The sequence below is a fragment of the Oncorhynchus clarkii genome, chromosome 3, assembly GCF_045791955.1.
Source record: "Oncorhynchus clarkii lewisi isolate Uvic-CL-2024 chromosome 3, UVic_Ocla_1.0, whole genome shotgun sequence".
In the NCBI taxonomy this organism is placed as follows: Eukaryota; Metazoa; Chordata; class Actinopteri; order Salmoniformes; family Salmonidae; genus Oncorhynchus; species Oncorhynchus clarkii.
This window is the reverse complement of record NC_092149.1, coordinates 62013547-62032379: the sequence shown is the minus strand read 5'-3', so window position 1 is coordinate 62032379 and position 18833 is coordinate 62013547. Positions and strand designations below refer to the sequence as shown.

Sequence of the window (18833 nt, the reverse complement as noted above, 5' to 3'; positions counted from 1 at the left end):
ATGAAGGGAATAGGGTGCCATTTAGGACACATCCTAACTCTCCCAATGTACAATCATGTATATTTTTCACTCTCTCAAGCCATTGTAAAGGTTTTAAACTGAGCCCTTTGACCGTTTCATGTTTTCTGACGGCAACATAACCACAGAGAGAGCCCAGCTAATGAGGCTGTCAGTCAGTCGTTCCTGCTGAGGTAAACACAGGGAGACACAAAGAACCACATGGCTCAGTCTGAGAGAGAAAGAGAAAGAGAAAGAGAAAGAGAAAGAGAAAGAGAAAGAGAAAGAGAAAGAGAGAGAGATAATCCAAGGCTTTGAATCCTTAGCTAGCCAGTCCCAAACCTCAGAGTAATTCATTTGGTAAGAACGCCAACTTCCAACTTCCTTTACAGATGAAGAGGTCAGACTGTTGTAAGAAACAGGGGACAGAGTGCATTTTTTGAAAGAATGGGCTTATCTGGAACTACTTTATAGAGAGAGGACATGTTTGATTTCAGGGGAGGGACTTTACACAGAGGGGAATAGTCTCTGAAATTCTATTGGCAGACATGGTTCCTTCCATGTCAATGTCTAATTATATGACTTTGGTGGGGAAAATACAGTGCAGATAATCTTACAGTATTTAAAGTCATTCGACGTGATATTTGTGATCACATATAGATTAAATCATTACATTCATTATATGGGGTGCCTTGAAGAAAAATGGAGCTTTAGATTCCCTGTGACTTGATATCAACCTTAGACCTGAACAAAGCATGCTGCTATAACACACACTAGCTGTGTTCCAACATGAGTACTTGTGTTCTATCTAGAGCGTATAGCAAGTACGGAAGTCAACTGTCATTTTCAAGTGCGATTCCAAACATAAGAATGTCCTCATCCTGGTTATCAGCTGTTTAGGCTTCCAACACACCGACAACGTCATTGCGCAAAATAGGATGCAGCATCATCTGGATATGTATGTAACAAAAGTTCAACATTCACCTTCTGCTACCATTTCTGTCAAGCCATCCAGGCATACAGTTTGATGCATACATTCAATAAATCCAACGTATGCACCACATGCGAACGCATTGCAACTGCCTCTGCAACGCAAGGCTGCAAGGCAAACGCAGCATTTCATTGGAAATGAATGGAACTCTGGTGTACCAAAAGGCAATGACGCTGTCGGTGTGTTTGAAGCGTTAGTGATGAACATCTAAACGAACAAAAATCAGCAGCATCAATTGTGAAGACCTGGACAGCTTTTTAATCCTGAATCGGTGAACATGCTAGCCAGCCAATGACAAATTGAGCAAGGGACAGATAGCAACTGATGCGTTCATTTCACTCCATAGCATTGGCTTGGCAGGACAAAACAGTTGTGCCCGATTAAAAACGTAGGAAATGCTACAATCTATGTTCTGTTCAATCTAGGCCTGCTAGCCAGCCAAGTTACTTGTGCATTCTTACATGATCAGAGTGGCACCGTGAGAGGCATGGTCATGGGTGTGGGTGAAGGATTCCCAGTGCACCATGGACAGCGGCACTCAGTTCAGCACTGTGGAAGGCTGCACTACCTTCAGCACCAGGCCAGCTGAAGACAGCGCAACAGCTCTGCTCACCCAACACACCTGTGCAGGATTACTAATCAGCACACCTTCAAGGAATTCCCTAATCAACTGACTGGCACAAGAGTGCAGGCTGGACCTCACTCAAGTGGAACAGTGAGGAAGACACAGCCAGAGTGTGCCTACTCGCCCACTTCAACTGTTGTTCACTCTCCTTCCACAGACTCTGCCAGTGAGGCCACACCGCCACAGGTGGCAGCCCTCTCGCTTGGCATGTGGACTAGAGTGCTAGAGACACTAAAAGCTCAAGTAAAAGCATCTGAAACTTGAACTCTGTTGTGTGTTTACTCATTGCTGCTTGTATAGTCGGGCACACCCCACTCTTCCCGACAATCAGTCAATATGTTCATGCAGTGTCTGTTTACCTAATGTTAGTTAACTTTCTTCTAGTCACTTTCCCCTTCTGTGTTTCACCATTGCATATAAGAACATGTTTTGAATAACGAAATGATCAATTCAATGTCAAACTGACCACTTAAGGCTATGAATGTGCAAAACTGTTTAGAAAACATTGCACATTAACACGGGTAGTTGTTATTCTCAGCAAATTAAACCAACACTGAAATGTGAACAGTGAGGTTAATTTCTCCCCCCTTGGCCTTATGTTTCTGCTCTGTTCTCCTCAGGTTGAAGCACATCCCACCCCATCATCCAGACAGATGGAAAGAACTTTGTGAATCTCCCATCCACCAGGAATATCACCCTATCCCAGGAGTTTAGTCCGGAGTTTATTCAGCCGTGTGCAACATCACTGTAGAAGTAAATCCACACGTTAGTCTCTATCATGCAGAATTGTCAACTCATTGGAACATTTGAAGCCCATTCTAAAATACAGACGTGGGGGATTACTGCCCCGTGTACACGTTTTTACTCCTGCACAGCACAAACACCATGTTCAACTATTCATGGTCTACAATTTAGATCACAATTAGTTGAATGAGGTGTTAATGAAGGGCTGGAACAAAAACCTGCAAACTCCTGTCCTGTGTTCTGGTTTTGAGGCGTGGGTATCTGTGGGGTGCAAATCATCTGTCTAATCCCCTGCAAGGAGAAAGGACGACATTCATAATACTACAATGGTATATGCATTTCATTGAATATATATTCCTGTTTGACTTGCAAATATCTCAGTGTTTGTTTTGTATTTAGCTTACATTAGGATGAAGTAGCCTAGGCCTTCTAATCTAGTTGTATTGTATCATATTGCCTATCATTTAGGTGAATATAATATAAGGTGAAAATAAAACCAGGCTATGTTGCACGTCAGTGTCACATAATATGCATAGGTGTTGTAGTTGTATGAAAGTATCACAATGCAAGCCTGCTAATTGGAAATGCAACACCAGCCGTCCTAATGCAATATTAGTTTCACAGTGAAACAACACTATTCTGGCTATTTATCATTCTTAAACAGTAAGCAAATGTAATTATTTTTGTTGCTTCAACCTCTGTACAAAGCATGAAAACTTACCTGCAATTTGTGAGTGGAGGACCCCACATAAAATGATTCTGGTCGGTGTCAGCTTAAATCACTAACCAACAGGTACTGAGAAAATCAATTCAGTTACTTGTTTACTAGTTGCTTACGCTGCGACATTGGATACAATGTAAACAGACGTATCTAGCTCGCATAAAAGCTAGCTTTGTTGACGCCAGCTGCGTGATGATGCTGGTTCCTGTTTATGTTAAGAGGTCACGCAGAAGTACATTTCAGTGTAACAGATTTTTAGCGCTCTCCGTTCTTCCATGCTACACTGTAGACGTTCTTGGAAGATCACCTTTGAAAGAACGGGAGAACACAGAACAAAAGTGCGCATTTTGGAACACTGCCACTAGCATGTTTCTGAAGTCTGTCAGAAGTTCCCGAAAAGTATTAGACATCTCTGTGCAATCATGGGCAAGAGAAGAAGAGAGGATAGGAGGAGGAGGGTGGCACCTCATATCCTTCCATCTCTGCATCTTTCACCACTGTCCACCTCACTTTTCAAGTCTCCTTGAAGCTTCACAGGATGGGCACATACAGTGCTATTGCAACAGCAGCATCATAAATATATACAGTGAGCTCCAAAAGCATCGGGACAGTGGCACTTTGCTGTTGTTTTGGCTCTGTACTCCAGCACTTTGGACTTGAAATGATACAATGACTATGTTAAAGTGGGGACTGGCAGCTTTTCAGCCACATTACAGCACTTTTTGTACATGTTGTAGTTCCCCCATTTTAGGAGATCAAAAGTTTTGGGAGAAATTCACTTAACATGTGATTTAAAAGTAGTAAAAAGTTTAGTATTTGGGCCCATATTCCTAGCATGCATTGATTACATCAAGCTTGTGACTCGACAAACTTGTTGGAAGCATTTACTGTTTGTTTTTCACTTGTGTTTAAAAAAAGAAAAGTTAAATTGTTAATGGTAAATAATGTGTTTCTAAACACTTCTACATTCATGTGGATGCTACCATGATTATCCTGATTGAATCGTGAATAATGATAAGTGAGAAATATCATACCCCCTCAAAAATGAAAACCTCCCTTGTACTTATAATAGAGGTTAGCATGTCTTGGGGGTATGTTATTTGTGCGTCTAACCGTAAAGGACTATCTGTAATCATGGTAGTCTTCACATTAATGTTAGATATGCTTAGTCACTGTCCAAATAGTTTGGAGCTCACTGTATGTCTACTTGGACGTGAGATATAAGATGTCCATACAGGCTCTCTCAAGTCATCTATCTTAAAGGTAGACTCAACGAAATGACGTTGCCACGAGCAGCACCCCAGACATTGAAATGAGCGGGATGCAACACTTCCCTCTCACGCAGTCACACATAGTATCTGCGCATGTGCATGGGTTCGCTTCACGCTCTTACAGCGTGGTAGCCACGCGACCAAAGCAGCAGAGGAGTTGAGCCTCACTATGACCCACTATGGTGTTTACTTTCTGCATCTACGCCATATCGCTGAGTCTACCTTTAAAGATGATTAATTTATGATGGTCAACACTCACTCAATGTTAATCTCTTCAGATTTTGGGGGCATTGATAATATATTATTTTAATCTAAGGACCTTGACAGAAAGCGCTTCAACAAAGATGCATGATGTTCCTAATACATACTTGAAATGGAAATAGAAAAGAAAGAAATGGGGTTGATGGGTTTTTCAAGTAGCACTAATCAAACCTATTGTTCTTAAAGTGTGAAAAGGATGTGACGGAACAGCGACTGGTTTAGTTTATTGTGTTCTAAGTAAAAAAATCTCATTTTATTTTCAGTCTTGATGTTTTTCGCTCCATATTTGATAAGAAGGGATTTCTAATAATGATGCTATCATTAGGTTATTTAACTCAAAATGAAAGTTATTTGTTCTCTCTCTCAGACCAACTAGAGGATGAAGAGAGACAGAGTGAGAGAGACGGAGTGAGAGAGAGAGAGAGAGAGAAAGTGAAAGAGAAAAAAGGAGCTCCATAACACAGACCCTCTGGCTCCTCTCCAAGACGAGGTGCACTGTGTGTATACTGCTACATGAGAGGCTGAGAGGCCAGCTCTATAATTCCTGAATGATTAAGCAGAAACACAGGATTATAGGAGTAATTGACAACTGCCTGGGCTGAGGGTTTGGTGCTTTGTTGTTCTATTTCCCACAATTTTCAGGGATCTGGAGGAACCCAAAAGACCGAGAGAGAGAGAGAGAGAGAGAGAGAGAGAGAGAGAGAGAGAGAGAGAGAGAGAGAGAGAGAGAGAGAGAGAGAGAGAGAGAGAGAGAGAGAGAGAGAGAGAGAGAGAGAGAGAGAGAGAGAGAGAGAGAGAGAGAGAGAGAGAGAGAGAGAGAGAGAGAGAGAGAGAGAGAGAGAGAGAGAGAGAGAGAGAGAGAGAGAGAGAGAGAGAGAGAGAGAGAGCAGCCTTGCACTCAGGTCTAGATTTGGGTTTAAGTTCAGACAAAGCCTCTGAAGTCATGTGACCAGACCTGTTGGAGCATCATGTCTGTGAATGTGCAATGCTGTTAGATGATCTGGAGGATTGTATTCAGAGTTCATGTCAATCATTCTGAGACAATCACACGCCTCCTTCCAAAGATCAAGTCATAATTGCACATTATCGACTTCTAACCACATTGGTGGGAAATAATTGTTGATAAATGGACAAGACAGCACTAAAGAATCGTTACCATTCCATTGTATTCTAAAAAGACTGTAGAGAATTGAAATAAAGTCATGTTCACATGACAAGAATGTCTATACTGCGAGTAAAGGTGTGGTGTTATATGGTGTTCTCTATAGAGCACACAGATTACAATCAATATCCAAAACTGTTCTTTCTCATTCTCTTCTCAGGATGTCCAATCATCTTTCTCTCAGATTCAACCATCTGTTTACTTACTATGACTGTGATATGAGGTTGTCCCACCAAGCTATCCTAAGATGAATGAATGAACAAACAGTAAGTCGCTCTGTGACTAAAATGTAAATGTAAATGTACTTTCAATTGAAAGTGGAAAAAATACTGTTTGACAGATTCACAGACACACAAAGTAACCTGTATACAGGCATTTACAGCCAATTAATCACACACACAAACAGTTGAAGTCGGAAGTTTACATACATTTAGGTTGGAGTCATTAAAACTCGTTTTCAACCACTCCACAAATTTCTTGTAAACAAACTATAGTTTTGGCAAGTCGGTTAGGACATCTGCTTTGTGCATGACACAAGTAATTGTTACAACAATTATTTACAGGCAGATTATTTCACTTATAATTCACTGTGTCACAATTCCAGTTGGTCAGAAATGTACATACACTAAGTTGACTGTGCCCTTAAACAGCTTCGAAAATTCCAGAAAATAATGTTATGGCTTTAGAAGCTTCTGATAGGCTAATTGACATAATTTGAGTCAATTGGAGGTGTACCTGTGGATGTATTTCAAGGCCTACCTTCAGACTCAGTGCCTCTTTGCTTGACATCATGGGAAAATCCAAAGAAATCAGCCAAGATCTCAGAAAAAAAATTGAAGACCTTCACAAGTCTGGTTCATCCTTGGAAGCAATTTCCAAACACCTGAAGGTACCACATTCATCTGTGCAATCGATAGTACGCAAGTATAAACACCATAGGAACACGCAGCCATCATACCGCTCAGGAAGGATTCATACCGCATTCTGTCTCCTAGAGGTGAACGTACTTTGGTGCGAAAAATGCAAATCAATCCCAGAACAACAGCAAAGGACCTTGTGAAGATGCTGGAGGAAACAGGTGAAAAATTGGAGTGGCCATCACAAAGCCCTGACCTTAATCCTATAGAAAATGTGTGGGCAGAACTGAAAAAGCGTGTGCGAGCAAGGAGGCCTACAAACCTGACTCAGTTACACCAGCTCTGTCAGGAGGAAGGGGCCAAAATTCACCCAACTTATTGTGGGAAACTTGTGTGAAGGCTACCCAAATCGTTTGACCCAAGTTAAACACTTTAAAGGCAATGCTACCAAATACTAATTGAGTGTATGTAAACTTCTGACCCACTGGGAATGTGATGAAAAAAAAAAAGCTGAAATAAATCATTCTCTCTACTATTATTCTGACATTTCACATTCTTAAAATAATGTGGTGATCCTAACTGACCTAAGACAGGGAATCTTTACTAGGATTAAATGTCAGGAATTGTGAAAAATGTATTTAGCTAAGGTGTATGTAAACTTCTGACTTCAACTGTACCAATAAACATTTACACACAGACAACAACCATTGCATTATTCATCACCCATTTGATTCCACTTCCAGCAGTTATCCTCACTGTCAGCTTAAGACACCAGCCCAAACATCGCAATCGGTCCAATATGGAATAACTCTCACAAGAGTACTATAGAGAGAATGTCCAAGCTGATTCATTTACCATCCTACAGTCCTTTACCCATCCTTTACCATCCTACAGTAATGGTACTGCTGAGGCTGAGGACAGCACAGCTAATCATTAGCCAGTTAGCTACTGCTCTGTTCTGGCTGCTGATCCAGGGCCAGGGAGGATGATAAAGATCCAGAGGACAAGAGGACCAGGGGAGCTGCCAACTTAATGACCCAGAGAGAGGAGCTGATTTACGGGCTCTGTGGCCCCATTGTGGCCCATAGACAAAAGCCCTCCCTCTATTCTCATTTACTGCTGGGGAGAGACGTAGTTCATAAAGAAGAAAACAATGTTAGCAGAGTGATGAAATGTTCCTCTGAGAAAACCAAGACGCTCTGCATCACCTCCTGATCGTACATCCTCCAGGCCCATACACAACTCTAAATAGACAGTACTGTGTGATCAGTTTTTTTTGGTATCTTCATCAGAATCTCGTAAGGGGTTGCATATTGTGTATGCAATACAAGGCTCAAAATCAGGCAAAGAACACAATACATCATTGATTGATAGAGTCATTTGATCCTGCAAGTCTTCGGCAATGTCTGAAATTCTGAATTCTGAGTGGATGAAAGGGGACAAACACTATACCCCATGAGGACTATAAGCACTTCATCAACGTATAGAAAGTAGATAGATCGGAACCTGTCTAATCACTTTAAACCCAGGTGAGTGGTCACATGGTCTACATCCAAACCTACACTGTTCAAAGACATCCACAAACAATCCTCACCTCTATCATAACTCACATGGCCTGGAAACTCCTTGGGTATGGATGGATGAAGCTATGGCAGCGACTGGGGTGGCTAGATGAAGCTATGGAAGCCACTGGGGTGGCTAGATGCAGCAATGGAAGCCACTAGGGTGACTAGATGAAGCTATGGAAGCCACTTGGGTGGCTAGATGAAGCAATGGAAGCCACTAGGGTGACTAGATGAAGCTATGGAAGCCACTGGGGTGGCTAGATGCAGCAATGGAAGCCACTAGGGTGACTAGATGAAGCTATGGAAGCCACTGGGGTGGCTAGATGAAGCAATGGAAGCCACTAGGGTGACTAGATGAAGCTATGGAAGCCACTGGGGTGACTAGATGCAGCGATGGAAGCCACTGGGGTGGCTAGATGAAGCTATGGAAGCCACTGGGGTGACTAGATGCAGCGATGGAAGCCACTGCGGTGGCTAGATGAAGCTATGGAAGCCACTGGGGTGACTAGATGCAGCGATGGAAGCCACTGGGGTGGCTAGATGCAGCGATGGAAGCCACTGGGGTGGCTAGATGAAGCTATGGAAGCCACTGGGGTGACTAGATGAAGCTATGGAAGCCACTGGGGTGGCTAGATGAAGCTATGGAAGCCACTGGGTTGACTAGATGAAGCTATGGAAGCCACTGGGGTGGCTAGATGCAGCGATGGAAGCCACTGGGGTGGCTAGATGAAGCTATGGAAGCCACTGGGGTGACTAGATGCAGCGATGGAAGCCACTGGGGTGGCTAGATGAAGCTATGGAAGCCACTGGGGTGACTAGATGAAGCTATGGAAGCCACTGGGGTGGGGGTGGAAGCCACTGGGGTGGCTAGATGAAGCTATGGAAGCCACTGGGGTGACTAGATGAAGCTATGGAAGCCACTGGGGTGACTAGATGAAGCTATGGAAGCCACTGGGGTGACTAGATGAAGCTATGGAAGCCACTGGGGTGACTAGATGCAGCGATGGAAGCCACTGGGGTGGCTAGATGAAGCTATGGAAGTCACTGGGGTGGCTAGATGCAGCGATGGAAGCCACTGGGGTGGCTAGATGAAGCTATGGAAGCCACTGGGGTGACTAGATGAAGCTATGGAAGCCACTGGGGTGACTAGATGAAGCTATGGAAGCCACTGGGGTGACTAGATGCAGCGATGGAAGCCACTGGGGTGGCTAGATGAAGCTATGGAAGTCACTGGGGTGGCTAGATGAAGCTATGGAAGTCACTGGGGTGGCTAGATGAAGCTATGGAAGCCACTGGGGTGGCTAGATGAAGCTATGGAAGTCACTGGGGTGGCTAGATGAAGCAATGGAAGCCACTGGGGTGGCTAGATGAAGCGATGGAAGCCACTGGGGTGGCTAGATGAAGCAATGGAAGCCACTGGGGTGACTAGATGAAGCTATGGAAGCCACTGGGGTGACTAGATGAAGCTATGGAAGCCACTGGGGTGACTAGATGAAGCTATGGAAGCCACTGGGGTGACTAGATGCAGCGATGGAAGCCACTGGGGTGGCTAGATGAAGCTATGGAAGTCACTGGGGTGGCTAGATGCAGCGATGGAAGCCACTGGGGTGACTAGATGAAGCTATGGAAGCCACTGGGGTGGCTAGATGCAGCGATGGAAGCCACTGGGGTGGCTAGATGAAGCTATGGAAGTCACTGGGGTGGCTAGATGAAGCTATGGAAGTCACTGGGGTGGCTAGATGAAGCTATGGAAGCCACTGGGGTGACTAGATGAAGCTATGGAAGCCACTGGGGTGACTAGATGAAGCTATGGAAGTCACTGGGGTGACTAGATGCAGCGATGGAAGCCACTGGGGTGACTAGATGAAGCTATGGAAGCCACTGGGGTGACTAGATGCAGCGAAACTCATGGTTGTGTAAGTACAGAACCAATGCTCATCGTTGGTAAGACTCTCTGCGATCCTTCGTCTTGTGTGAATGGCTCCTCTGTGTGATCGGCAAAGGTTCTGCCAGCGGCCCTCTCTCTGTCCCCTGAATGGACAGCGCTAGGCCACATTTTTAAGGCACACTAACGTACCATAGCTGACCGACAAAGTCGATGTGGTAATTTACCAGGGAGAATGATGCTCCCTTTAAATCGCCTGAAGAGCAATAACTGACAGAGCCTTTAAGACTGGGGGCGCCTCCAAAATGGCATCCTATTTCCTATATAGTACACATAGGGCTCTGATCAAAAGTCGTGCACTATAAAGAGAATTGGGTGCCATTTGGGATGTAGCCCTAGACTACAGTTGAGATGAGCCCTTAAACTGGGTTTTCTTTCCCTCCATCCTCTCTATATCCTCCCTCCATCCCTCCATCCCTCCATTTACACTTTAAAAGCGGCTCGTTGTCATCCTGAACCAAATATCAGCAAACAACAGGGAGGGGGGGACGACGACACAAGTTAACACGGCCCGCGCTTCACAGGCTTCAGATAGTCCACATAGATCCAGGAGAAAGGAAGACAAAGGAGGACAACAAAAACAACAAACAGAAAGGAGCTTCTTCACAGGCTTTTACACAAGGCCTAAACAGGACGGGGCATTTCTGGTCCACTGACAGGGTTTGCGGAGACATTTGGGGCACAAAACGAATCAAGCTGGGCAAGTCAGAGCAACGAAGGAGAAGGAAATTAGAAAGCGCAATAGAAGCTAGTGCCAGCCAACTAGGCTCTTCAATAGGGTCGACTTTCTACAGAGTTGGCCCATGCGCCTTATCATGACAACTGGGTGAGGAAGTTGGAGAGTTGGCGTCTGAAACTTTAGGTGCTCAATGAGCTCAAATCTCAAAACAGAGACAACTATCTCAATAAAACACTTTTAGAAGATAAATAACTGATAGCTTGCATACAGTACACTTAGCTATTACATAAATCAATTACATAAACTTCCACATTCTTGCAGTTTTTTTTAAACACATCACCTCTGAGCTTTGATTCTTTGATTAGCCCACATAGAGCCAATTAGATGAAGCCGAGTTCCTGGTGGACTTCCGCCTGCCGCCAAACACTCATTGTGGGACGGAGGAGAGAAGAGAGAGAGAGGAAAGAGAGAGAGAGAGAGGAGAGAGGAGCTGTGGGCGAGAGAACTTCACCATTAACAGGCTGGATTTAATAACCGGTTTCACCCTTCCTCTCTCCATCTCTCCATCACCACCACGCTCCTCTTTTCAAAACGGTCCTTTTTGAGTTAGAATAAAGGGATTTTACATAAAAGGCTCCCTGCCTCAGGCACTTTACTACATGGGCTGTAGAGAAGAAGGGGAGGGAAAAGAGAGAGAGAGAGAAGGAATGATAGATGACTTTGAGCTTCCTACGTTTGGTCTCCACTGGGTCCAACGATCTCAGAGGTATGGGACATGGGGACGTGTGGGACGCAGTCGGAAACTAAACACTGTCCAACCTAATATCTAATATACACACGTACCAAACAAAACCAATATCAATCCCAACCTGAAAACTTCTACAAAAGCGTAACAAAAAGTAATGTGTAGGCTAGAGTTTGAAAGGACTTTGTCTAATGAACCCTATACTATAGAAAATACATGATCAGTTTGACGAGGGTAGAAAACAGACATAAAGGACATTCACTGCTTCCTATCAGAATAATAAAGTAGGAAGATATGCCTTTAAGCCAAAGATACATTTCCATTTTAACCCCAAAATGGACAATCACGTTTTGAACTAGATTCAATTGTACAAGAAGCGAAGCATAGTACTCACCAGCTAGTCATCACTGGCACATGGTCCTGTGGCTACAGGGATGGGCTGAGAGGGCTGTTCTATCTTTTAGAAACCTATTTGAGAGAGAGAGAGAGAGAGAGAGAGAGAGAGAGAGAGAGAGAGAGAGAGAGAGAGAGAGAGAGAGAGAGAGAGAGAGAGAGAGAGAGAGAGAGAGAGAGAGAGAGAGAGAGAGAGAGAAGAGAAGAGAAGAGAAGAGAAGAGAGAAGAGAGAAGAGAGAGAGAGAAAAGAGAGGAGAGAAGAGAGGAGAGAGAGAGAGAAATAGAAGGGGGAGGGGTGAGTCTTTCAATTCACACTAGTCATTCGCCTCATTCCCACAAGTAGTGTGCAGTGCCACAAAGAACCACTCACACTCTTGTAAACAAACCGCCAAACCGTCAATGGTGGAGAGAGGGCGGACCTGGAATGGCATTTAAACTGGAGTTTATTAGGCTTTATGGGCTCTGGGGGGCTGTGGGGGGCGGGGGGTGAGATGGAACTGGGAAAAGGTGGATCTCCTCCCCAACTAAATCTCCCCAACAAGTCCATTACGGTTCAAATGTTAAACCACGTACTGTAGGCTATAATTTAAAGCCTAATTTACTGTAGCTTAATTTAAAGACTTCATGAATATATATCTGCCCAAGATCTATACGCTCCAGACAGTTCAATCAAACTAACAGGTTAATATACTTTACAGTTACCATTTGGGCTTTAGGCTTCTGATCAGCAAATTGGATCATAATAGTGTTCTGCGGTTTCTACGGCAACCTCTGTGTTAGGCTTAGACACCCTAGACTCTGGACGTGTATCAGCGAATGCCACTAAGCCAACACATACCATTTTTGAGAAAGTTCCCGTAACTAGAGTGCGGAGCCTTGACGATTGGAGATAAACTGCAGATTGATGCCTGCTTCTCTGCAAGTTCTGATTACTTAGTTCTAATATCCTTATTAGGGAGCAAACACAAAAACAGGTGGACCAATGCAAATAGGAATGTCTGGAGGATTTGCTATGGACACAGACCCTGAATTTGGATCTAGGCAGCACCACTACAGACAGACAGTAGCAGGAATGTTATGGCTGCACAAAGCAAGCACCCACATCCTAGTGTCAACATGGCCTAATGCTCTCTCTCTCTTTCACCAAATCAAGAGGTCAGAGAATTCTCACAAATACAAAGAGTAACAGGGTTATAGCTTTAACATTGGTTATGTCTAAACTATTCTCTTCGGCCACGTTAAAAGGTTTCCTCTTCCTTGCTTTCCTTCTAACGCTCTTGCTCACTCTCTCAATTATGCACGCACACACAGACACACAGAGAGACAGACTGAGACAAACTCTTAGACAAACATGCACAGCATGTCTAGAAACAAATAAATATTTGTGAGATTGACTAGAATGCTAATGGTAAACTGTTAAGAGAAGTGTGCTGATTCACCTCGTTCTTATTCCCACCTCCCGCCTCTGAAACAACGGCTCACAGCGGGACAGGACATCCAACCATTCATCCAGAACCAGAGTGATGGAGAGGAGTGGCTGTGGTGGGATGCCACTTAAAATCCCAATTAAAATCACAGCATGCTAAACAAGTGGTGTAAATCACAGCACCAGAGGCTCCACTTTGGTCTTAATTGGAGCCATTTCCATGTTCTGTCCCCTGGTGGGAGCCAGGTGCCACTGTACCCTGCACGATTACAATGCTCACACACTGTAACACGGTGTAGCAGGAATGCACTAGACTCAATGGGGAATCAAGGCAATGTGAATGAAATGCTTCTTTAGTGGTTGTAAAGGAGCACAGCACGATGATGAACGATCTGACAAGTTGTAGGTTGGATTTTCCTCATCGTCTTTATTAAAATGGTCTGGGACTCATAGACAAACGTAACTCATGGTCTTAATAGAGAAGACATTTTACTCACAGCCATCCGGACTGCCCTCAGACTTGACTTCTTTACTTGGACAGGGAGCCGGTGCATCAAGATTATATCAAGGTTAATGGATATGAAAGTCTGAGGAAAGTACCGGCATACGTCAGACCAATTCATTTGACCTCTTCACTGCTGAGTCAGTCTGACTGACTCAAGGCATTATCAATCCACACACATTCCATTAGGCCTCCTCAGATCTGCCTCGAACACCATCCAACACCACCACGGCCCCATCGGTACCCACAGCCTCCCAAACTGATGAAGGAGGAGAGGTGCGGCAGTCAGTGCAGGACTTAATTAAGATTAGAGGAGGACAGAGACAGAGCTGCAGTTAGCCTGCCTGGGCTGTGCCAGCTGGGCACAGGGTTTAAAAGTTTTAGAGTTCTCCCTGAATACCTGCCTGGAGGTCACAGTCTCTTTAGAGAAGCTGGAGAGAGGGAAAGATAGATAGATGGATGGCTGGAGGGTGGGAGTGAAGGAAATAGGGAAAGAGGAAGAGAGAAATAAAAATAGAGGAAGAGAGAGAGAGAGCAGAGAGAGAGAAAGAGAGAGAGAGCAGAGAAGGAGAAAGAGAGAGATAGCAGAGGGAGAAAGAGAGAGAGAGCAGAGGGAGAAAGAGAGAGAGAGCAGAGAGGGAGAAAGAGAGAGAGAGCAGAGAGGGAGAAAGAGAGAGAGAGCAGAGAGGGAGAAAGAGAGAGAGAGCAGAGAGGGAGAAAGAGAGAGAGAGCAGAGAGGGAGAACGAGAGAGGGAGAAAGTGCAAAGCTAAATTCAGGGAGCTAGGATAGAGAGAGAGAGTGTGCCAAAAAAAAGTGACAGCGTAAAATAGAGGGATAGTAATTAGGAAGTAGATAATAAGACTGGTCCGGAAGGCTGAGAGCTGGGAGCTCAGAACGATGTGAGATGAGATGAGATGAGATGACCGCATCAGAGGGCCACGCTCAATAAATCCATTAACACACAGAGAGACGCTGCTTTAAAAAGGTCAGCCTGACAGAGCTAGACAGCATCTGCGTCCCAAATGACACCCTAGTCCCTACATAGTGAATTTGAATTGGGACGCAGCTAGCGTCTTAGCTTCCACACCTGAAACCATGGTATCACGCTGACAGGGGAAGATCTACATTACCCTATTCTTCTATTCTCCCTTCGTGGTCTGTCCCTATAAAACGGGGTCCTATATCTCAGACAGTCGCCTGCCTGTGTTGGCAGAGGAACGTAGTTTCCAGACAAGTTTCAGATGTCTCTAGCCCTTCATCAAAGCCCTTGACAGCAGTGTGCTCTAGCTAGTTAACCACCACTGAAACCAACGGTCACATCTTGACAGAACCATGGAAATGAGGGCTCTCTATCTTTCTCTTTTCCCCCTCTCCCTTTCTCTCTCGCTCTGTCTCCTTCTCTCTTGAGCTCACAGGCGCTAAAAGATAGGAGCTCAATTATAAACTTGTGTAAACTTGTGTAACCACAGTCACTAGTGAATGAGTGTGTGAGAGAGCGTTGACAACAAGTCTGAGCTTGTGGATACAGAGAGAGCCGTGTTCAGACTGGCTAAGTAAAACCCCCTAGGGCCTTGTGTGTTTCTGTTTCTCCACTTGAGTGTGTGTTACTGGGCTGGAGACTGGAGCACACACACACAGGAGACTGAAGTGGCACTCTGTAGTAATTAAATAGCGGAGCCATTAGAGCACCCTGAGGTATTAGCATCAGCCATGACAGCCTCAGTCTGCAGCTACACACACACAGCCAGCTCTAAAAGCCAACCAGCCAATCCACAACTGCTTCCAGATAAACAAAATCAAATTCATTCCAATGTCTCCTATCTGGATCATCACAGACACTTGGATTATACAGTAGGATTAAAACGTTACTTTTTTTTAAAGTTGGGAGAAAAGCACTACTACTTTCCTGTGAAAGACCAATCCTTGAGGTAATGAAGGTAAGAGTCTCTCAGACAGACAGTGTCTCTCAAACAGACAGAGTCTCTCAGACAGACAGAGTCTCTCAGACACATAGTCTCTCAGACACACAGTCTCCCAGACACATAGTCTCTCAGACACACAGAGTCTCTCAGACAAACAGTGTCTCTCAGACAGACAGAGTCTCTCAGACACACAGTCTCTCAGACACACAGAGTCTCTCAGACAGACAATGGAGAGTTGATACACCAATGGACTTGGGGTCAGGGTAACCTTGACACAGATCAAACCCCACAAACTGACACAATTTTTTATTTCATTTTTTTTTATTTCACCTTTATTTAACCAGGTAGGCTAGTTGAGAACAAGTTCTCATTTACAACTGCGACCTGGCCAAGATAAGGCAAAGCAGTGCGACACAAGCAACAACACAGAGTTAAACATGGAATAAACAAACATACAGTCAATAATACAGTAGAGAACGTTTATATACAGTGTGTGCAAATGAGGTAGGATAAGGTGAGGGCGAGGCAATAAATAGGCCATAGTGGCGAAATTATTACAGTATGGCAAATTAAACACTGAGGTGATAGATGTGCAGAAGATGAGTGTGCAAGTAGCGATACTGGGGTGCAAAGGAGCTAAATAAATAAAATAAATCACATAGAAATCACATATGTTATGTAGTAATTCAATCTCCATTATGATTTTTCCATCTGTCTATCCATTTTACCATCTCCTCTCTGCCCCTCATAGCTGAAACCCCCTAACAAGAGAGGCTTCCAATACCTAATACCAACATTTATTTTTCCATTCCCGCAGGCTTCCAACAGACCTGAATCAGGCACACAACTCTGAAATAGAAACATGTTTGATATGCTGCAGACCCAGTATATCATCAGAATGTTTCATGTTTGCAATTTTTCTCCCAGCTAGTTACTCCAGGCTGCATTGTCTGAGGCATGCAGGGAACTGAGGCGAGGCCCAGAACAAAACAGTGCCTCTGGGATAAAGAAGAGGCACGATGCAGTGCGGAGGTGGGACATTGATCCAGGAGAGACCACCTGGAGGGGGGAACCAGGTACCACTCCAGTCAGCCCTATTCTGTTCTCCCTACCACTGCTGGCCTGGAAACAGCCATAGCTGGAGTGGAGGGGGAGCGTCACTAATTATGACCCCGACTGGGGGTGTAATAAGGCCCCAGTGCCTGGGAGAGAGAGTGGGTGGAAAGGAGAAGAGGACGCAGTGCGGCACACAGTACCTCACTATAGGGGAATTCAGTACAGATGAAACACATCTCGTAGTGGAAGCCGAGTCTGCAGATAACTTGCAATGAATATGCAAAGCTAGGGCTGTGACGGTCATGGAATTTTGGATGACGGTTATTTGTCAGCCAATTGACCGCGGTCACTGTTATAATTATTTGAATAGCAAATTCTTTTTTTTTTATATACCCTACCGTTCAAAAGTTTGGGGTCACTTAGAAATGTCCTTGTTTTTTAAAGAAAAGCACATTTTTTTGTCCGTTAAAATAACATCAAATTGATCAGAAATACAGTGTAGACAATGTTAATGTTGTAAATGACTATTGTAGCTGGAAACAGCTGATTTTTTATGGAATATCTACATAGGCATACAGAGGCCCATTATGAGCAACCATCACTCCTGTTTTCCAATGGACCATTGTGTTAGCTAATCCAAGTTTATCATTTTGAAAGGCTAATTGACCATTAGAAAACCCTTTTGCAATTATGTTAGCACAGCTGAAAACTGCTATTCTGATTAAAGAAGCAATAAAACTGGCCTTCTTTAGTCTAGTTGAGTATCTGGAGCATCAGCATTTGTGGGTTCGATTGCTTTTTATTTAAACTGAACACTACAACAAAATAACAAAGAGAATAAACGAAACTGAAACAGTCCTGTCAGGTGCAGAAAACACTAAACAGAAAATAACTACCCACAAAACACATGTGGGAAAAAGCTACCTAATTATGGTTCCCAATCAGAGACAACGATAGTCAGCTGTCCCTGATTGAGAACCATATCCGGCCAAAAACAAAGAAATACAAAACATAGAAAAAGGAACATAGAGTGCCCACCCAAACCACACCAAACCAAAATAGAGACATAAAAAGCTCTAAGGTCAGGGCGTGACATACCCGCAAAACACCAGTCTCAACGTCAACAGTGAAGAGGCGACTCGGGGATGCTGGCCTTCTAGGCAGAGTGGCAAAGAAAAAGCCATATATCAGACTGGCCAATAAAAATAAAAGATTAAGATGGGCAAAAGAACACAGATACTGGACAGAGGAACTCCCGGAGTCGCCTCTTCACTGTTGACATTGAGACTGGTGTTTTGAGGGCACTATTTAATGAAGCTGCCAGTTGAGGACTTGTGAGGCGTCTGTTTAGCCCTATGCAGACCTAAGACAGTTGTGCTAACTGACAGACCAAGAAGAAAGCCTGTCACTCAATTGACTTCAGATTGGCTACATAAGCCTAAGACGAAGTTCTCTCCATGCACAGAACATGGTGCTGACCTGACCCAACATCCATTTTGGCCACAGTTTGATCTGGTCTGTTTGACGTGACCTCTCACCATTAATGTGTTAGGAGCTCAATCCATGCCATGCCACACACTGACCCCTAAGCTATCTGATGTCTGATGTGCTTATTGCCCTCCCATATTCATAAAGCATCTCAGAGTAGGAGTGTTGATCTAGGATCAGTGTTGTCTTTTAGATTATAATGAATGTGATTATATTGACAGGGGGGACCTGGTCCTAGATCAGCAGTCCTATGAATACGGTCTTAGGCCTCCCTATCGCAGTAGTAGTCCCTCTGCCACTCAGTCATGCCGCTCAGTTGTCTTAAAGACTCATCTGCTTTTGTAGCTGACAGCCAGAAAAGGAGGGAAAATGGGAAGAAGTGAGGCAAAGTTATATAACATAAAAGGCTTCAAGGAGGCTTCAGTTGGACTCGGCCTGGGCTCAGACGTGAAGGACTGTCTGACTCTGTTTAATAAAAACA

General features: G+C 44.2%; 1 protein-coding gene across 2 annotated transcripts in view; it reads right to left on the bottom strand.

Moving 5' to 3' along the window:
- Nucleotides 1–18833, bottom strand: part of LOC139400870 (sema domain, seven thrombospondin repeats (type 1 and type 1-like), transmembrane domain (TM) and short cytoplasmic domain, (semaphorin) 5Ba) — a 185106-nt gene that overhangs the window by 141928 nt on the left and 24345 nt on the right. For both annotated transcript variants that reach the window (XM_071145456.1, XM_071145457.1), the window contains exon 2: nt 11958–12031. The gene's annotated coding sequence lies outside the window, so the exon portion shown is untranslated. The remainder of the gene's footprint in view (nt 1–11957; nt 12032–18833) is intronic.